This window comes from Manacus candei, unplaced genomic scaffold (assembly GCF_025592945.1).
Source record: "Manacus candei isolate 608988 ecotype Guabito, Panama unplaced genomic scaffold, ASM2559294v1 h1tg000013l, whole genome shotgun sequence".
Lineage (NCBI taxonomy): Eukaryota > Metazoa > Chordata > Aves > Passeriformes > Pipridae > Manacus > Manacus candei.
In genome coordinates, this window is record NW_026138061.1 from 8,178,615 (window position 1) to 8,186,684 (window position 8,070).

The following is an 8,070-nucleotide window of genomic DNA, read 5'->3' on the forward strand; positions in this document are numbered from 1 at the left end:
TATGCCAAATTATGTCAAAATTAGTATCAGTGCACTAGCTGCATATTCCATGCAAAAAGATCAAGTGAATACTGAATCAAATAGACCAAGTGCAAAGGCGAATAGTACATGAAGGTGCTGCTTTTCGTACAAGTGTCATAGACTCATGCAAGAATGTATCTCCATGTCTGTTTCAAATAAATATATAAATAAAGCAAATTCTTGTCCTGATATTTATGCTTCACGGTATCTTGACACCCGGAACAAATCTGCTTTAAGCAATTTTCTGGGCCTTTTTCTTTCTTTTCTAAATCACTGAAGTGGAAGTTTTTGCTCCATGTAAGCTTTACAACAAAGTTTTCAAAACTAGAGAATTAAAGAAAGATTCATGACTTTTTGCACAGGTATATAAACAAATTTGCAATTGTAAAAGTGGATGTTGAGTACATCTGGGAGCAATTTGCCCAAAGAAAGATTTTGGAACCTCATATTTGGCTATGTAGAGGAGGGAATTAAATGTCCAGAGCCATGTTCTGAACATGAACATTACATATGCCTGAAACCAATTGGAATTCGGTCCTGTTCAAAACTGAGAGGGGACTTTATTAATGTCTAAAAGTATCTGAAGAGAGGGTTTCAAGAGGATGGAGCCAAGCTCTGCTTGGTGGTGCTGACCAGTAGTATGAGAAGCAGTGGGCACATGACCCACTGTGGTCCCTCCCAACCTCACCCATTCCGTGATTCTGTGAATTCAGGTGTCTGAACTAGGAAAAGCTGCTTAGAGTTGCTGTTCTCAACTATCTCTAAGATAAAATTCCCGCTCTCTCAGTTTGAACCTTGTCATGGTTTGAGATAGCCCCAAAATCCAATTCCCTAGCTCTATTCCTCCTCCCACATCTCAACCTAATGTGAGATGGGTTTTTCCAGACAAAACACACCAGACTCAAAGTGGGGGAAAAGGAATATATTACAATGACTGTACAAATAAATACCATATCGCATTATACACATGATCACAACTATCTCTACCATGACATATAGTATTTACAGTGGACCAGATCTCTTCTCTCCTCCAAATAAAAGTCCAGGAGGGAAAGAAGGACAGATCCCTTCCAGTCTCTGAACAGCAGCATCTTCTGAGGCAGCAGTCTGTCTTCTTCACATTGATGCAGCAGTTGATAGCTGGCTTTCTGCCAACACTCACAAGGGAGGTATTCAAGCCTCTCTCGGCCCCATCGCCTCCAACCGAGGGGTCTTCCGTGGGCTTCGTAACCCCAGACAAGGTCGTTTCACCACGTCATATCACGAAGACTCGGGGGGGGTCTTCGTGACAGTCTGGTATCTCTTGCAGGGCCTCTGTGCCCTGTCTCTCAGGCTGCCACTGTGGCAGCAGTGCAAGGGGGGGAGCCAAGGTCAACTCCCCCCGCATTCCTCTCAGAGCTCTCTAGCTCCTTTCTGCAGTGCATGTCGCACTTCAAGGTTCTTTCAAGAGGTTCTTTCAAGAGTCCATCATCTTCCTCCTTCCAGGAGGTCTCAAAGGAGTTTTGGGGGGCTGGTACAGTCTTACCCCCAGAACTCTGTCTCTCAGGTTGCTGGCTCTCTTTTCCTCGGCTCTCTTTCCAGGAGTCCTTTCTCTGGTGCTGCATGTTGCTTCTGCTGCTCCTCCAGTTCAGGTCCTTATCTCTGGCTCTCTGCCACCGTTTCTCTGGTCAGTGCCGGTTGCTGCTCTGTGCCCATGGAGAAAACATCTCCCGGCATAACTACAGGCACCTAGCCCAGCTTTATGCTGTTCCAGGTGCCCGCAGCCCCCCCAGCCAGGGGGGCCCAGAGGGCCTGAGGGGCTCAGAGTCCCTTCCTCGTGGCTCACAACATGGCCACCTCTCCTCAACAACCCAAACTACAACTCATCTCTTCCGGTGAGCTTGTGGGATGTTGACATTTTTGCAGGAGTGCCCATTGGACAGAACTTCAAAACTTCCAGGGGTTTCCACCCCTTGGGGTCTACCACTTTTCTTAGCCTCTGGAGGAAAACAAAGTCCAAACCACTACAAACCTCTACCTGAAATGTCATCAAGCTGACAGGTGTCCTAGAGACATGGCTTTGCCCTCCAGTGCAGTCCTGGCATATACAGGAGTGCCTCCATAGCCAGTCTTATGTAGTCCCATAAGTATGTTTGGACTGTGTCTACCAAACACTGGAAGTAGGTCCTCACAGAAGGTGACTAGAAGAGGCAGTGTTATAACTCCTGTCTAAGTGTCATATCCTAAATCTTTGTTCGTGAAGCCTAGCCATGATGATGAAGTGTCATATGGAAGCTCACCAGGGATCATGAAGATCATGGTCTGGAGGAATTTTCTTTCTTAGCTTCGTCTTCTGAGAAAGGCACTTTCACTCAACAGCCCCGACTCCTGCTCCAAGAACTTCTTGATTTTGGATATGGCATAAGGACCTGAAACTGGAGCCAAAAGCTCTCTATGCCTACCAGAGTAGAAGAGGAATTTAACTTAATTAACCAAGGAGAGGGGTTAGGACACATAAAATGTGCAAGAGGCTTGGTCACACTTGCAGTCTGGAGCAGGGTCCCCAGAGAAGTGGTCACAGCAATAAGTCTGACAGAGTTCAAGAAGTGTTAGGACAATGCTCTCAGACACATGGTGTGATTACTGGGGCTGCCCTGTGCTGGGCCAGGAGTTGGACTCAATGATCCTTTTAGGTCCCTTCCAAATCAGGTTATTCTATAACTCTATGACTCTGCATGATCTGAACCCTTATGTCACGTAAATGCTTAACCCATATAGTCCTTAGAGGTCTTGATGTTACCCCAGGAAAAACGGTAGTATTTTATGACCAAGTACAACATGAGGCTCAGGTTTTTTCTTTTTTGTATATCTAGGCTGTTTTGCTTTACTTTCTGTCCTATAGCAGATTTGTCTCTGAATCCTGACAGGGGAATGAGGGAGTGTTACAAGGTGTAAATCACAGAAGAATCTCCATTGAGGATTGCTAAAAGGTCAAAGACTTAAAGCCTTACCTCAATGCATCATACTGGTTAAGTTTAAGAGACCTCTATACAGCTCATGGACCCCTATGACTTCTGTTCTTGGACATCTAACAATACCCAAGCATTCTATGAATTCTGAATGCCAAGAAATGCAGTAAGGGGGAAAGTGTCTTATACATAGATACCTAAAAATTCAGCAATGTAATAATAAATTTCCCCTTTCTGAACCCAGCCACCTTTTCCATAATATTAACCAGAGCCAAGAACTAGCAGTGCTTCCTTCAGTAAAATAAAATAACAATTGCAACTGGAATAGGTCCCTAAGAAATTATTCTGTTCTCTTTCCAGACAGCAATTTGCAATTAAATTCAGGCTCTGATGATGGGTAGAAAGCTGTATGCATTTAACCACTTTCATTTATAATAGTTAGAAAGAGGTAGAATAATTGCTCTTGATAACAGACTGTGTCTGGAGAGGTGGGATGTGTGTGCATTTGCCTCTCAAGAGAGTGGGAAGATCTTCGTTTCACCTGAATAATTCAGTGATATCCAGGAAGAAGGTATGAGCAAAACCAACTCTTGTTTCTCAAATCAGGAGAGATTTGAGAGTGCAGGCTCTATGGCAAGGGGGAAGTTGTATTTTCAGTAGGACAGAAGCAGAGTCTCCTGATCTTTATATCTGTCCTGTACAGTTTTGAGTTTCTCTTCCTCTCTTTTACCTCATTGAAAGATTTGTATTCTGTAGCAGTCATATAAAGAACTTAACATTCTTTTGGCCCTTGCCCATGCTTCAGCTATTGAAGAGAAGAAAGAGGACGTCTGGCTCTAAAAGGTTTGAGAACAACCACATCGAATGCATCAAATTTAACCAAAAGGTTTAATCAAAAATCACGAGGTTTCTTTCTGTTGACTTCACTGGGCCTGGGATCAGACCTCACCTGAAATAGTGAACTAGGACTCCCAGAATAAATTGTCCTACTATTCTTTCCAGAATTTATGCAGTGTTTTAAGAGCACTAAGGAAAGGTGACCCAGAAAGCCCAGTAAAGAAAAGAATAACGCTGCACAAGGAAAGATAAAACAGAAGCACATCCTCAGCTAAGATGGGTTAATTAGATGAAACCCAATATGTGTTGGCTATAATTTAAAAGATGCTCTGCACACTGAGGGACGAGGAGGTAATTTACAAAACCATTGTTTGCAAATGCAAATGTAAGAAAAAGAAAGACATGTAAGCTAAGCTTTGTGCAGCATTAAGAAGTTTAAACAAGGCAAGCAATCTAAATTTGGATTAAAAATCATGATACTGAGATAATTCTTATATTTGAAAAATGCAATACACTTGGAAGAGACTGGAATTTAAAGATCTATTATTTACTAATAAGAATGAAAAACCTCTTGAATATTAAAGAACTGAGGGAAGTTTGGAAATGAAACAGATCTTAGTTGTAGAAGAGAGGAAATATCTGTGAAAATAAATTATTATTATTATACTTTATATTTCTTTTGATATGATTCAGAAATTGGCAAAATAATTTCCCTAAAAGAAGTGGCATATCATTAGTAGGATATAGTAGGCAGTTTAATTACATAGGGCTACAGTGACTTTCTTCCATGGTAGGTGAAATTACTGGTGTGTTTTGTGAAAGGAGTATAGGAACTTTTCTTAATTTCCTGAACTTATTAACAGAAAAGGTTGAGGAATGATTAAAAAAGAAAAAAGAGTCTTCTCAGGAATTCACATTGAAGTTTTCAGATCCATGTGTTCCTAAAATAGAAGAGAAAGATCTTCAGAAAAAGCAAGAGACACATTAAATAGGATTAAAGTTTATTTTTGAAACTGACTTTATTAATGAAAGGTCACAGCATCAGTATGAATAATTCACTCCTCAGAGATCTGCCATTTCATCTGGCATGAAAAGCCCCTTGCACAGCCAACCCTCTCCAAAGTGTGTTCAATATATGGGACAGCAGTTAAAAGTGTTCTTAAAAATAATTCTACTGAAGAGATGCCCTTTGGTAGAGTGATCTACCATCACAGCTATGATAGTTTGATTTCATCACTTGTCTTGCAGAGATCAAATACCCAGAACTTGTTAAGAAGAAGAATGTTCTTCCAGACTCATACATCTCAGTGCAATTAACATCTGAGTTTCTATTTCAATTACAGAGATTTTATAGAGTGTGATATGAAGAGTTTCTACCCACATCCTGGAGGGTAAGAAGGTCAGGGCTGTATGACTATAACAAAAATATGACAAAAACTGATGTGAAGATTGCAGCCAAAGGTAGCTAAAGTGTAGGTGTGAGGCCACCCTTGGGCCATCTCCCTTAGCTTTCTGGTTACAATGGAGAGTGATTTTTCGTGCTTGTGTTTTCAGAGAGGAAATGCCTCTGACAGAGGCAGAAAAGGACTGAATGAAAATGATTGAAACAGAGTGGACTGGAGCTCTGCAGGAGGACAGTTCAGCTCAAGGAATTGTCTAGAGACAATTAGTCTCCCTTAGGCTCCCTGCCTCCGTCACAAAGCGAGGGCACAGTGCAGTGCCTTCCTTCTTCCCGCTGCGATACAGCAGCCGACTGTCAGCAAACAACTTCCCTTTTGGCAGTACATGTTTTGCTTCAGCTGATTTTTGTGACTGGTAGCCTGCAAACACAGCAGATGCTTATGTTCACAGTAGCATTATTATCTTCCTACTTCCAATCCATTAAGCATGGTCTGTGGAAATGTGCACACCACAGCTTCTTATACAAATACGTGTAATCCATCAAACAATTCAAAAAAGTAGAAGACTTTTCAAAGTTTGTAGAACTGACTTATAAACCCTGTTTGCTTTGTGGAATATGCACAGAAGGCAAATCAACTCAACAGTTGAAAGCACAGCATAAATTACGTATGGATCAAAGCAGACGTGGGTGCACAAAAGCAAACAAGCCCTCCCTTCCATCAAAACTGAGATGAGGTTTATACCTGAAAGCAAAAGAGCATCCAACAGTGTGTCATGGGCTATGGAGTTTGATCTAAAATATTGGAATTTATGTTCTTTGGGATAAAGGGAATTCAGCAATTTTTCATTATCATTAATCTCCCAAAAGCATGTCTAAGAGAAAAATAGCAGCCAGTAGCTAATTGGACAGCTGCTTTAAAAAACCAAAATTCATGTTGATTTTTTTTTCTTGTAGTTTTCATAAATATGAAATGTACCAGACAGCAGGGGCTGGCGAGGGAAGCTTTCTATTTGCACAGTAAATGCAGCCCCATATGTGCCTGTGCCAGGCTAGACAGTTGTTTAGCCTTCCTCCAATATGGCCCTTGCCAAAGAAAAAAAATAATTTTAGGAACATCTCCTAAAGATAAAGTGTGGTCTTAAAACCCTTTCCAGAAAAGCAGCCACAACTTAAGGTAGCACATATGTGTTTTACTGCCTTTACCTGCAGATGTAGAAGTAAACTGGCAGTGACACACTCTAGAGTCTGCTGTTTCCCAAGCCTGCTATTTCCTATTGTTGCAAAGCAGTTTAAATTTAGTAGTAGAATGGCTAAGGCTTAAGTAAAAGGGTAGGCCTAGAAAGCAACACATTACAGTAGTGAGTTAAGCAGCAGCCTTGTTCGTGGGAATAGAATGTACTGAAGAAGTAGAAACAATAATCAAAAGATGTAGTCAAGCATGTACGTAACGATTTGTACCTTAGATGTGGTAAGGGTCTGTTAAACAGTTTCTAGGGGGGGTAGGACAACTTAAGCAGATTTATGATTAAAGTAGATGATTGTTAATTGTTATAAACTACTGCACCTGGGTTGCTATAGAAACTGTAATTGTTTTAGCCGTGAGAATACATGTAAACTTGTTTGTGTATAAAAGTTGAACTGAGAACGAGGGTCGTCGGAATCCTGACTTGGGGCGTTAGCCCGCAGGTTCCCGGGGCCCCGAATAAAGCACCCATAAACCGGCACTCTGTTGGTTTGTGTCTTTGTTTACGGGCAACAGTTTTGGCGACCCAGATGGGACTCCGGGGGTAGCTGGGCGGCTCACGAGCTGATCTACTCCATGCCGGCAACCAGGTGATTTCTGGGGAGACATCGACCCGTGCCCGACCCGCGCCCGCCGGACAACCCTCTAGGTAAGCCCGAAGGTGCTTTATTCTTTTAGGTTTGTTGGTTGGGAGCCTGCCTATAAGACGGGATAGTGAGTGTCCCGCTGGGTTGGGCTAAAGGTACCTTGGTTGGGAAGCCTAGGCGCTGGTCGTAAGACGCGGCGAAAGCTGCGCAGTACCAGCACTCGCCTCTCAGAGGGAGAATCGGCGAGTTGGTTTTGGTTTTGGTTTTGTTCTGGTTTATATTGTTGTGTTATCGTGCTGGTCGTTAAAAGTATTGTTTTGTGTTGTTGTGTTATTGTGAATTTGATGAATTTAGATTGTGGTGTGTGTGTGAGCAAGTAGCAAGCATGATGTCATTTAAAACCTTTAGAGCACTATCCTGCACAGAAAAAGATATCCCTAGCGATTCTCCGCTTGGTTGCTTGTTAAAACATTGGAAGGAAGGAAATTTTGGACAAGAGTTAAGCAAGAAACAGTTGATTGATTATTGTAATAATGTATGGCCTCAATATGAAACAGGAGGAATGCTGTGGCCCAGAAATGGATCACTGACTCTGGAAATTATAACCCCTTTGATGCGATATTTACGAGAGAATGAGAAGTGGGATGAAATACCATATCTGGATTTGTTTTATTATTTAGAACAAAACACTGAATGGCAAAAGGAATGTGGTATCTTAGTGTTGAAAGAACTGGAACTGGAGGATGATAAATGTAAGAAATGTCAAGAGCGGAGTATAAAGATATTGAAAGGATTGGATGATAAACATGAGCAGAAAATACGGTTTTCAGAACCAGAGGAGGATGTGTCTTTGTTAGTCTCCCCCGGAGTAACTCCAAGTGCGCCCCCGAGAAATAGTCTCCCTTCACGTGCAAGGGCACAATCACACACCATGCCCCCGTTAGAATCATCCTCGGATGAGGAAGAAACAGGGGGGCGGGAATGTGACAGAACTCCTCTAGCAGAACGGACTCGGAGAGGGCGAAGGGAGAG